This window comes from Phragmites australis, chromosome 8 (assembly GCF_958298935.1).
Source record: "Phragmites australis chromosome 8, lpPhrAust1.1, whole genome shotgun sequence".
Taxonomy (NCBI): domain Eukaryota; kingdom Viridiplantae; phylum Streptophyta; class Magnoliopsida; order Poales; family Poaceae; genus Phragmites; species Phragmites australis.
Genome location: NC_084928.1, coordinates 3,258,569 through 3,270,947, shown reverse-complemented (window position 1 = coordinate 3,270,947; position 12,379 = coordinate 3,258,569). Strand labels below are relative to the sequence as shown.

General features: G+C 44.8%; 1 non-coding gene and 1 pseudogene across 1 annotated transcript; both read right to left on the bottom strand.

The window, feature by feature from the left end:
* Positions 1 to 713: 713 nt before the first annotated feature.
* On the bottom strand, positions 714 to 3,022 carry LOC133926293 (jasmonate-induced oxygenase 4-like; annotated as a pseudogene).
* A 52-nt stretch (positions 3,023 to 3,074) lies between these two features.
* On the bottom strand, positions 3,075 to 3,146 carry TRNAP-UGG (transfer RNA proline (anticodon UGG)). The gene has a single exon. It is a non-coding gene; the product is annotated as a tRNA-Pro (tRNA).
* Positions 3,147 to 12,379: the final 9,233 nt, after the last annotated feature.

The following is a 12,379-nucleotide window of genomic DNA, read 5'->3' as shown; positions in this document are numbered from 1 at the left end:
TTGGAAACTAACTAGCTCAGGGACTTATACCAGCAGGTCGGCCTACAAGGCTTTCTTCGTGGGAACTATCATATTTGCTCCTTGGAAACAGGTTTGGAAGTCTTGGGCGCCGCTTCGTTGCAAGTTTTTCTTGTGGCTTGCCCTTCTTAATCGGTGTTGGACAACAGACAGGTTAGCAAAGCGAGGTCTCCCACACTCTCCCTGCTTCCCTCTTTGTGATCAAAATGAGGAGACCATGCAACACCTTCTTATCTTGTGTGTGGTATCCCGACAAGTATGGTTCTCCGTCTTTCAGCGGGCTGGTCTTGAGCTCATTTCCCCAACATCACATACTATTGGTTTCTCTTGTTGGTGGAGTCGTTCGCTCAAGCAGGTAAACAAGCAACAAAGGAAGGGCCTTAACTCGTTGATCATTCTTATAGATTGGGAGCTTTGGAAGCACCGCAATGACTGCGTCTTCAATTCGGCCTCTCCGAATGTTAATTGTGTGGTGCGGACGGTCAAAGAAGAAGGCACTTTGTGGTGTGCTGCAGGGCCCAAACAGCTAAGGGGGCTGTTCTTTGGGATCACATAGATGCTTTTGTGGCCTTAGTTTCTTGTAGTTTGTGGCACGTATGTTAAGCATGTAAGGTCAGGGCCAGTGTAGATTTTTTTTTTGCTACTCTTTCTTCTTTAATGAAATGATATGCAGCTCTCCTGCGTATTCGAGAGAAAAAAAGTTTGCAATGAAAAGTAATTTGTTGCACCATATACATTATACAAGCTGTTTCCCTTATCTTTATTGATCAAGATTGGCAACTTGATTTGTTGTACATGTATTGGAACACCCATCTAGCCTACCCCAACTTGCTTGGGACAAAGACTTTGTTGTTGTTGTTGTTGTTGTATCGGAACACCCATGAATGGCTCTATCTTGTTATAAGGCGCCTCTGGCTCTACTGCTGAATCAGGAGGGCATCAATGTTGCACTTGCCTTCTGGACCTTTGCTATACCAAGAAGACACATAGTCACCGTAGATGACGTCCCGATACTTTTGTGCCTCATCCTTGCTCACAAGTTGCGGGCAGTGCATATTTTCCTTGATTTTGATGGATCATAGAATGTTGCTACTGACAAGCGCGCACATTCAGCATCGACAACAACTCGATGAACTGAGCTCTTGTATCTTCCATTGGTGATGATCTGGAGAAGGGTAAAGTACATGAGTACCATGTTTAAAAGAACCAAATCCTACACAAAGAATACAACTGTAGCGCCTACAAAAGTTGGGTAAGCAGACAAAGCAAGTGCCACAGGACCAAATTTTCAGCTGAACTTTGGAATGAACTCTGTGTCCAAAGTCCTTGGCCATCTAGTGAGAAAATAACAAAATATGCATGGAAGAGAAGTGTGTTCATACAATACTTTGGTCGTCATCCACCACAACAGTGGGATGAAGGAGGGCAAACATCAGCCCAAGTAAAAAAAAAGTGCAGAGAACCGACATTAATACTGACGGTAAAGCATGTCAATTTATATTACCTCTGTCTGGTCAGCCAAAATTACAAGGATCCCATCAGGCAAAGGAGGCACAGGTATCCACATTCCATCCTTCACCTCGAGGCCGCCCACATCATCTTGTATCAGAAGCGTTAAGGCACCCATATCAGAATGAGATTGTAGTCCAAGAGCAAGATCTGGTTTTGGACAAGGAGAATAGTAGCTAATGGTGATATTCTGGTAAACTTCTCCAACCGCCTCTTCTATATAAGAGGGTGGTAGGTTCAGACTTTCAGAGATGATGTGTAGCAATCTTTGAGCAAGATCTTTCATGCTGTTGCTGTATTCTGCAATAGTATCCCTGCAAACCCTGCAAATATTACTGTGTTAGCTTCTGTATTTTAGGAAAAAAGACATCTGGTGTAATGTGCTGTGAATATGGACAGGGATGAAAACAGGATTCTTAGTTTTTTTTTTTTCTTACTAAATGGATCACTCACAGACTTCATACAATGATACAGGAGCTGAGCATATAGCTAGATTCTCTAAAAGGTAAAAACAAACTCAACAGTCAGCATTATGCTATCAAAGAAACCAATACAACAGTAGGGTGTCACATTGAAGTGGCCATTTTTGGATAGAAGTTCAAATCACATAACTACAAATCATCTGTGCTTAGCAAGTCTAGGTCCTCTAGGTTGTGCCATGATCCAAATATCGAAACTTCGTCAGAGACAATTACAAATGCAGACAGCTCAATATTTCCTTTTCCACCTTCTACTAGCCTGCACATCTGAGGATAAAATTCTTACATCTCTAATGCTTATCAACTCTACCCACTCATTCCTGCATGATTTTAACATGAACAGAACTGTACTCTTCTCATAAACAGAACTCTACCCACTCATTCCTGTATGATTTTAACATGAACATCTCTAATGCTTATCAATTCTACATGGAGAGGATTTCCCTTTTGTTGGGTCAATCACCTGTAACCAGGGACGAAGTCCGGCCAGTGGGTGGGGTCGCGGCGGGACTCAGGGAGCGTGTGGTGGTCGAAGTAGTCGCGCCAGTCGAGCACGGAGTCGTCGTTGGAGAGCATGCGGCTGCCGTACCCCTCGGCCGCGGCTGCCCTGGCCGGGTCGCACGTGAACCGGAGCTTGTCCCTCATGGGCGCGCGGATGAAGGCGAGCCCCGCCTCGCGCACCGCGTCGAGGAGCTCCCCCGGCACGCCGTGCCCCACGACGTGGAAAGCGCCCAAGTCCGCGCAGGCGGCGCGGACGGCGTCGGCCGCGGCCCCGGACGAGAGGTCCACGACCGGGACAGAGGGCGCGGCGGCGCCGTGGGAGGAGGAGGGGGCCGCGCGGAGCTCGGGCGGCTGGATGTACTGCGCCGGGAGGAAGGAGACGCCGGTGTCTGCCAGGGCCTGGACGCGCGCCGGCGCGCCGGTTTCCATCGGATCGGCGGCGGCACACCGGACTTCGATTAGGTGGGTATGCAACCACTTACAGTGGCACAACCGCACGACGAGCATTTAATCAAATTCTCGCAAAAAAAAATGAGCAATTTGTTAACAAGAGAAGAAAATAAAAAGGGGGCGTTGCGAGAATCGAACTCGCGACCTCTCGCACCCAAAGCGAGAATCATACCACTAGACCAAACGCCCTTTTTGATTTGCTAGTTTCACGTATTTAAATAAAATGTAATAGCATGACATGAATGCGACAAATGTACAGCCTTGCTCCGTCCTGCGAAGGGGCTCCCACAGATTCAGGTATGGGCGTCAGAGCTGGGCACGACGGGTATGTGCCGTCGCGCACGAGCCGCTGCGCCCGCCACGCCGTGTTCCGCGTCGCGTGGGCGCAGGGAGACGCCCACCCCGTCCTTGTCGGCGTGGAGGTACGTGCCCTGCACGCGGCTCCGCAGCCGCACGTGGTGGGTTGTGCCCGTCGAGGAAGAAATCCGTCGCGGCCGCTGGTGCTGCTGCGGCGGCGGGGCGGCGGCGAGCGGGTGGGTTTCTTGGTTTCTTGGCGCTGTTGCGAGGGGAGGAGGGGAGAGTAGAGAGCAGAGCAGGTGTTTGTTGCGACGGTTACGTTTGGGCGCCGAGGCGGGGCATTTGAAGGTGAAGGCCTCTCCGAGACTCCGAGGCTCGCAGGCGCAGTTCGGTTGCTGCAAGTACCACCTGTCCATAAGTCCTTGTGATTTTGCATTCCCCTAGTCCAATCTCCACCTGTCCACTGACACGGGGCCCAAGGCAGAATCCGACTCACACGCTGGATGCATCTATGATCCATACTCCCGTCGGTCGAGTCTCCACTCCAGCTACAAACTCTGCTTCGCGAGCGCTCGATCTATCGGCTTCGTCGGCCATGGGGAAGAGGAAGTCGACGAGCTCCAAGGCGGCAACGCTGAAGATGAAGCTGTCGAAGCTGGACAAGGTCTTCACCTGCCCGTTCTGCAGCCACCCTGAAAGCATCAAGTGCATCATCGACCTCGAGCACAAGATCGCCGAGGTGCCTGCGAGGAGGCCTACTCCACTGTCGTCGACGCGCTCACGGAGCCCATCGACGTCTACGGCAAGTGGATCGACGAGTGCGAACGCACCAACGAAGGCGTCGTTGTCTTCCTGGATATGATTACGCCAACGCTGATGATGAGCACAATGTCTGATGGTTCGTGTCGCAGTTAGTCTCGCCATTTAATTTGTGACACGCACAGATTGTTGCCGATCGAGTTGGATACTTGGATATGGTTGCTTTGTTTCTGCATTTCTGCAAAAAAAAAAAATGCACATCAATGGAACAGATCCGTTTTATCAGAGTTGTGTAACACCCGAAAATTTACAAAATTCAGATGTTGCCCGTGGGACCCACCCACATGGGTTGCAAAATTTGACTTTGAGATCTGTTGCTTGGAAGGACGATCGAAAACCGCAGATGCATAAATCTCGTCGAGACGATTCCGTTTCAATATCTAAACGTCCTTTCTGGACACCTGGAGTCAATCCGTAGCGAGCCCGTTAAATCTAGTTCGTTGGATGAAGAGAAAAAATTATAAAAAATGAGAGTGAGGGGATAGTCAGGCTGTGCCCGGCGTCATCCACTCGCTCGACGCCACCCGCTCGTTGCCCAACCCTAGCCGTCGCCAGCCCAGATGCCATTGCCGGGTGCCGGCCATCACCCGTAGCGGCAGCAGCCCGGCCGAGCGTAGCCGCCGGGCGCCGCCCCGTCGAGCGCCAGCTAGAGATTGCCGCCCAACCCGCCGCCTCTCTGCGTTGGGTCGCTCGCCAAAGCGCGTGCCCTGCCAGTCATCACCATCTGCACCTCACCGTTGCCCCCCGTCCTATTGACGTTGTTGCCCCTGCGCTCGATCTCTGGCTCAGCTGCGCTCATGACGAACTGCCATTGTGTCGTGTTCGGGTTCCGTTTCAACGGACAGCTGCTGCTGCAAGGGTGCTAGATGGGTGAGTGTCTTGTTGTGTCTGTTCGGATGTAGCTCTGCTCCTGGTGTTGATGCTTGTTGCTGGTGCTGCTTGATCTGGAGAGTGCGTGAAAGGGAAGCAGGAGAGCAGGAGGAACAATCTCTACTATTTAAAAAATCTTTACTGCATTGTTTCGCTCCCATCCCTCGTTCCGCTCCCCGTACGCACGCACACCAACCCCACGCGCCTTTTGATCCATGCCGCTCTTTCGATCACCGCCTCCCTTCTTCTCGCAACACCCCGCCTCCGATTTTTATTCCTTCCGTTCGCACCTCCGCTCCCCAGCCCTCCTGCCCGCCCTAACCACGTTGTCGGCCCCCTTCTCCTTCCTCCTCCGCACCCCGTCACCGCTCATGTCCTCCCATGTCGCGTCTGGTCGGATTAGCGATGATGTCATGTTCCTCCTCTATATATCGGCATTGTCACCGCGCTCCACATCCTACCCCTGCGACGCCATACCCAGCGAGCCACAATCCAAGACGCAGGTCAACGCCCTCGTCTCCATCGTCGTTTCGGATCAGATCGGTGACTGCACGTCTTTGCCACCGTCGTTTCTGATCGGATCTCTTAATGCTAGGAGGAAGCTCTCACACAATGCGAGACTCACCCGGGATTCTACTCCTGCCTCATGGTAATCCATTCCACCTCCCCCCGTACTCCCGTTGTTGGGTTCTAGGGCTTGGCTTCTCCTCCCTTTAATTCCTTGTCGTGTCTGATCCATGGGGCGACTGCTTCAACTCTGAGGGATCTGATTTGCTGGTTTGTTGCTTCGCAGGAGATCATCTCGACGAGGGGATTGGCTTGCCGAGAGAATGTACGCTTGCTTTCCATGGTGTATTTCAAGAACAGTATCAATCGCTACTGGCGGCATCGCCGCAATTCTTAGTGAGCCCCCATTCGACTCCGTTTGTTAATTTTGAATCACCTACTGATTTTTTTCGCAGAGATTTGGAGTATTGATATTGTCTGCTGTGAAGTTTGCAAGTGTTAGTGAGCGTGCAGGGTATTTTGTTCTTGACAACAACATCACCTTGTTCCAGATAGGGGCTTTGCTGGAGTTCATTGTTGTAATTCTTTTGCGTTGCAACATTTTCAAGATCGTATTGCTTATATATTTAATGCCCTCGCCACTTTGGTTAGAGTCACCGGCAATCCTCACGTTAACTCATGGAATAGTATCCATTGGTTTCCAAAGGAAGCTTGAGCTTCTACTACATTCACATTGATTTGTTCCGGATAACCTTGTCGTGGAGTAAATGGTTCTTTAGATTTGTTGGTATTTCAAACTCTGCATTTCTGAAATAAAATTTCTGCTTAGACTTTTACTTTGGTAATTTCGTGTTGCATAGTATCAATGGCACAATTCTCCAACCACATTTTAATGGTTTCTGACATCTCACTTACCAGATTAAATTCTTTGGTGTAGTGGAATTAGCAACGAGGAGAAGGACCACCTTCCGAAAAATCTTTTGCTAAATATACGTGAAAAGAATAGCCAGGCGCGCACTAGATAATATGCATTCAATTTTAGTCATATGATGGTAAACACATTATTTGTATTGACAACAATATATTTTCTTAATGTTGTAATATAGATTGCACTACACCTGCAGGCCAGACCTTTTCTCTGTATTGGCACAGCAAATACAGTCTGCTGATGTTCTTGTTTCACATTGTGTGTTTATGATCATGTTTCGAACTTTAAAGGGGTTGTCAACTAAACGTCTTGTTGTGGATCAGAATAATTTTGTAGAGGTAGTTTTAGTTGATAGAAGCTACTTATCCATGTGTATCACTACTCAGATGTGCTTGTGTTTTATTTGTTGATCTTTTTTTTGTTTGGTTTCATAATAGCTTGTTGCCAATGCCCCATAATGCATGAGACACAACATAGCAGATGCATATTAAATCCGTTTTTTTCTTCACAAGTAGACTTTGACAAAAGTAACAGCATAAGGGTTTTGATAAAATGTAACACTCAAGTTTTCTAAAGCCAGAGGATAGACAAAATGGAGTAGCGACAATAATCAAATTGACTAGAGAATGTCGACAAGGATCAGAATGACACTAGATAAAATAATATAAAAATCAGTACATAAAACTCATGAATATAATCTTCAGAGATTATATTCACGTTGACAGATATGGCCATGCTAGCTGGCTAGCTGCATTCATGCTTCTGAGTCAAAAGTTGTCATTTCTATTAGAACAAAGAAAAAAAAGTGTGTTCTGCAGACCATTTTAAGATAACTGTTTTAATCAAACAACAGAGTTCAAGGATGAACAAAAACATGAACACCCGAGAATCACATCAGAATAATATCATATGACAAAAAACAACATATGCAATTTAACTAAGTCGATGCACTCATCGATGGTGGCCTCATGGGTATGTGATAATAGTACCTTTGCACCTTTGCCGACATGTCACTGTTAACCAGTTAGCTGATACAGAAGTCCAAACTTGACTACAGGAGTGTTGACATATTTCAGAACTTCAGCTGAATGAGGAGGTGTGAACATGTCTTGTTGCTTTCAGGATAGGTGACAACAACAGTTATCAAAATGATTCAAAGGACTGAAAGTAATTATATATATATATATATATATATATATATATATATATATAATGTTTCAGCACTCGAAAGGTCCAAAGGAAGGACCTTCAGTCTAAGTATTGCTAGCTTAACCAAATTCTACGATGTGTCGCTGTCTTCTCTTACCAGTGAAGAAGTATTCTTTAATAAAGGATTGGTTTTTGTTTTTGTTACTAACATGCGGTCAGTTTATTTTCCAAAACTCAAAGGATAAACTCAAAAGGTCTGCGATGTTGATTGCAAAATATCACCAGATTTTCTGATATTCTTCCTTTTCTACAAATGTCTCATCACAGATTCTGTGGTTTCTTTTGGAAAGCTGTCAGGATAGGTATACTTCTTTTCCTGCTGGCTCAAATGTACTAAACAGTTCTTTTCATTAGCCCCGTTCATTTTTCATTTGGAGCACTCAGTACTGTTTGTTTTCTTGTCAGTGGTATACACATGCTTCAATCCATCAACTTGTATTTTGAAAGGTTGACTTATGTTCAAGGTGCTAATAGTGTATCTTCGGTGCTTTGCTGCTTGATTCTATTGCTTAGTAGCAGTTCTTATTCTTAGACAATGCTATCTCCGTTATCTATGGAGGAATGCTATTATATTCCTTGCTTTTTTATCTCATTAGTTTTGTTTATGTTTATAAAGAAATGGTGGTGAGCTGAGATTTTTCTCATTTTTGTTGTCCTGCTATCACTGGTTCATCATATCACAGGGAAATCATGTTGGTTGTGGCCTCTCTATCCGGTCCCTAGGATGTTTACATTTACCTTTTAGATGATTTTCTATAGCTTCCTATAATGAAGTATTGTGGTTACTTTATAAGATGTTTCCTGCTCAGAGTTGCTTCCTATAAACGAGGTGCATGTCGCACTCCATTCCAAGACCTAACCAACAAAAGCAATAGAGGTAATGTTAAACTACTACTATCTAAAGGTCCTGCTTGATACTCCACGGCTAAATACATGTTGTTTTATAGACAGTGTCAATATTAGCAATGTTGGTGAATCTATGACATCCAATGCACAACCACCACTTGCAGATGCCAAAGAACGTAAGAGGCAAAGAGATAGGGAACGTATGCACAACAGAAAATGAAATACTAAAAAAGTGTCGTGAAGCCCATCAGCAATGGAAAGCTACGTCAGCCCTTGTAAATCTTGAACAACAACGGTCGGGTACTTTTCAGAATGGTCAAATGGGACTAGGACAACCCGTGCTCCCCGAATACACCCCATCTGCAAAAGGTATTGCATCCACACAAATCACCTTATTACATACAAGCATAATCTTACCAGTCTGATTCAGTGCTTCACATTGTGCATGTAGCGCGCTCCAATGATGTTGTGCACTCCTCTTTGACAAACTCAACACTTTTAGAGCATTCCGAAACATGCAACAAGGAAAATATGAAGCCTGGCGAAAGTACTAATCGATTGCGCAGAAATGATACGTACCAGCGGCAAGAAAACATCATGATCAGTACTCAGGCAACAAATCCCCCTACTCCATTGCTAGGTAAAACGAATAGGTATCTAATGCCATGTTACAATATATTACCAATCAAAAATGTAAAAATAGCATCTTCCTTGTTTTAAAGGATAAAAGATGAAACCATGCATTTACATTGCATGTATAGTTTCTAAAGTTTCGTGCAGTTCATGTTTAAAGATACAAATGGGGTCTATAGTTTATATTTGCTTATATATCTATTTTGACTATGACTTAAGTTTCAATATGAGATCAGGAACAGTTGTCTAAAGTTTTGTTGAAAATTTAACCCGATGCAGGTGACTTCACACCACCATCTAGAGTGCTTACTGGCTGAGACAGCATCATGGACTTGACTTAGACTCCAAATAGCTCTATACCAGATACCTCGTACAATTAAGTGCTACTCTCTCCACCTATTACTCTATACCAAATACCTTTACCCCTTTTTACTCCACATGCATGCTTGTAATTATGCTAGCTTGTCAAGAGAGAAAAGGCAATCATGATGTAATCATGAAACTACTCCTAGAAAAGAGTAAACAACCGAGTAGATTGAAGCAAGGCGTGCAAGTGGTAGGGCACGTTATGAAAATATGACACCCGAGCAAAGGCAAGCAATATGAGATTGTCAAAATGCGCGAAATGCATTGCGATGCAAATATGACACCCGGGAAGAAGCAGGCAAAGAAAGAACATGATAGCGCGCGTCGTGTGCTGCGACGTAACACTCCAAGTCAAGATTACATCACAATGGAGAACCCTATGTATATCCCGTCGGTTGGATCAATAATCACTGGTGATTGGGCCATTCCTGCAGTCAAAGGCTCTCATGTGCACATCCAGTCTAGTTCGGAGCAGATGCCGAACATTGAGATCCAGGAGATGAATGCATTTAAAGATCATGTAGACAACGTGTAACACCCAGAGAAAGACAAGCATTGCTAGCCCGTCGTAATGAAAGCTTTGCAATTAGACGGGACAAGAAAGCTTCTGCCTCGGAGAAAGAAAATCCAACCGTAAGTTCACAAGCCACCGATGGTATAAAGCCTCCAACACAATCAGTCATCATTAACAACGGTAATGTTCGTACTTGTATTCAGTTTTCTCCAAATTCGAATATAAAATATAGACCCTAATGTACAATACCCGTGTTGTATTGACAGAAAATACATCTTAAACCCCTCAAACTACCAACACCGCAGGGCCTCCAACACAGTCACCAGTTACCGATGGCAGTATTTTTATTGATTGTGTTTATTTTATTTATATTGCAAAATACAATCAGGATCATCATATACTTATACAAATCTGTATGAGGCGACAGGTGATGATGATGACGCCATATTAGAAGAGGACTCCGAAGAGGAGGACTACATGTTCACTGGTCAAGGTGCTTTTGACATTGTTTCCCTACTTGTCAATATCTTGTGAAGCCTTATCTAAATCCTTGACGCTAAATCACTTCAGATGGGGAGACTAAAGAGGATGTCGAATTCGATGAAGTTGACGACACTGATGCTACTATCTCTAGTGTACCCAATCCGTATGACCACATGTATAGCAATATACCCCCAACCATGCACATGCTAAAGCCTATTGAAAACTGTAAATTTTGTGGCCTCAAGAAGTTCGAGCATGAGACGAAGGGGTTCTGCGGTCGGAATGGAAAGATTAGTTTGTCCACCCCAGATACGCCACCCATGCTCATAAAGCTCTGGTCAAGCATAGATGTTGACGCTAGGCATTTCCGTGACAGTATAAGGTTTTTCAATGGTGATTTCTCGTTCACCTCGCTTTACTGTCACCTTGACAATGAGAGCACTGACATGAAAAAAGTGGTATTTATATGTTTCGTGCCTACGGCCAAATGTACCACAACATACGATCATTTGGTAGAGATGGTTCAGAACCCAAGCATTTGGAACTTTACTTCTATGATGATGATCTCAGTCTAGAGCACCGGTATCGCCGATGCCGCCGAGAGCAGTACCAGCAAGACAAGGAAGTCATTGCAATGCTTGTCGGCATACTTCATGGCAACCCGTACTCTGAACACCTCAGGAGTATGGGACAGGTTGAGGACCTCGATGACTACCGTGTGACACTAAACCTTGACCATAGGTTGGACCAGACAGTCAACAAAATGGTTGATGTATGTCATGCTTAGATAGTTTTTTTTTCCAGACGTTGTTAACTTGTGAAGCTTCCTATCTTTATTAAACATGAATTAATGTTTAATTGTAGCTAAATAGCTTATTAAAGCAATTTGTTTGCTGAGATTTTCGAATCTCACTCTTTCTAGGCGTGCCGTGAGGTGATGGTGAGTATGCGGGATGGGTAGCAGCATGTCTGTTGACGAACATCTCCACTTTTGATTAGTGTTGTTGTGATGTTAATTTGTCAACTCTTAGTCGCTTTGTTGCATGTTTGTAGTGTCGGAGCTCGGTTGTATGTTGAAGGCATGTTTCTCTTTTTGCATTTATACGCATTCTTATGGAAGTATTTTATCTTGAAAGTTATGTTTGCACTTATGCATAAAGCATGCCACAAATATGCATCTTATGCATTGGAAGTTATGTCGCGTAACGTTCACGACCGTACTGGTACAACGTCGTATGTTACCTGAGAAGTGGTACGGTACACACCCTTATGTTACCTGAGGAGGGGTAAAGATGAGGAAGAGCATGACATATACATACATGCGCATTTATATGTGGTCTTTACTTTAACTGGCATCAGTGTTGCTCTTTATAATGCGATGAAGTGTTTAATATCGTTTTGGATGAGGATGCTATGATGAATCAAAGTTAGTAGATGATGGCAAGTGGTTGATGTATGTCATGCTTAGATAGTTTTTCTTCAGACGTTGTTAACTTGTGAAGCTTCCTATATTTATTAAATGAATTAATGTTTAATTGTAGCTAAATAGCTTGTTAAAGCAATTCGTTTGCTGAGATTTTCAAATCTCACTCTTACTATCTTTCCAGGCGTGCCGTGAGGTGATGGCAAGCAAACGGGATGGGTAGCAGCACGTCTGTTGACGAACATCTCCACTTTTGATTAGTGCCATTGTGATGTTAGTTTGGCAACTTTTAGTCGCTCTGTTGCATGTTTGTAGTGTCGGGGCTCGATTGTATGTTGGAGGCATGTTTCTTTTTTTCTATGGTATTTGATACTGTTAGTGTCCTGTTGATGTCTCTATATAACTGTATATGTTTGTTTATTTCTGTTGTATTTGTTTTTAAAGGATGCTATCGAATTTTTCGAGTTCGGTGGGCCTATAGGTTGATTAGTAGCGCTCTGGGTCTGTGGTGATCTCCGGATGCTGCA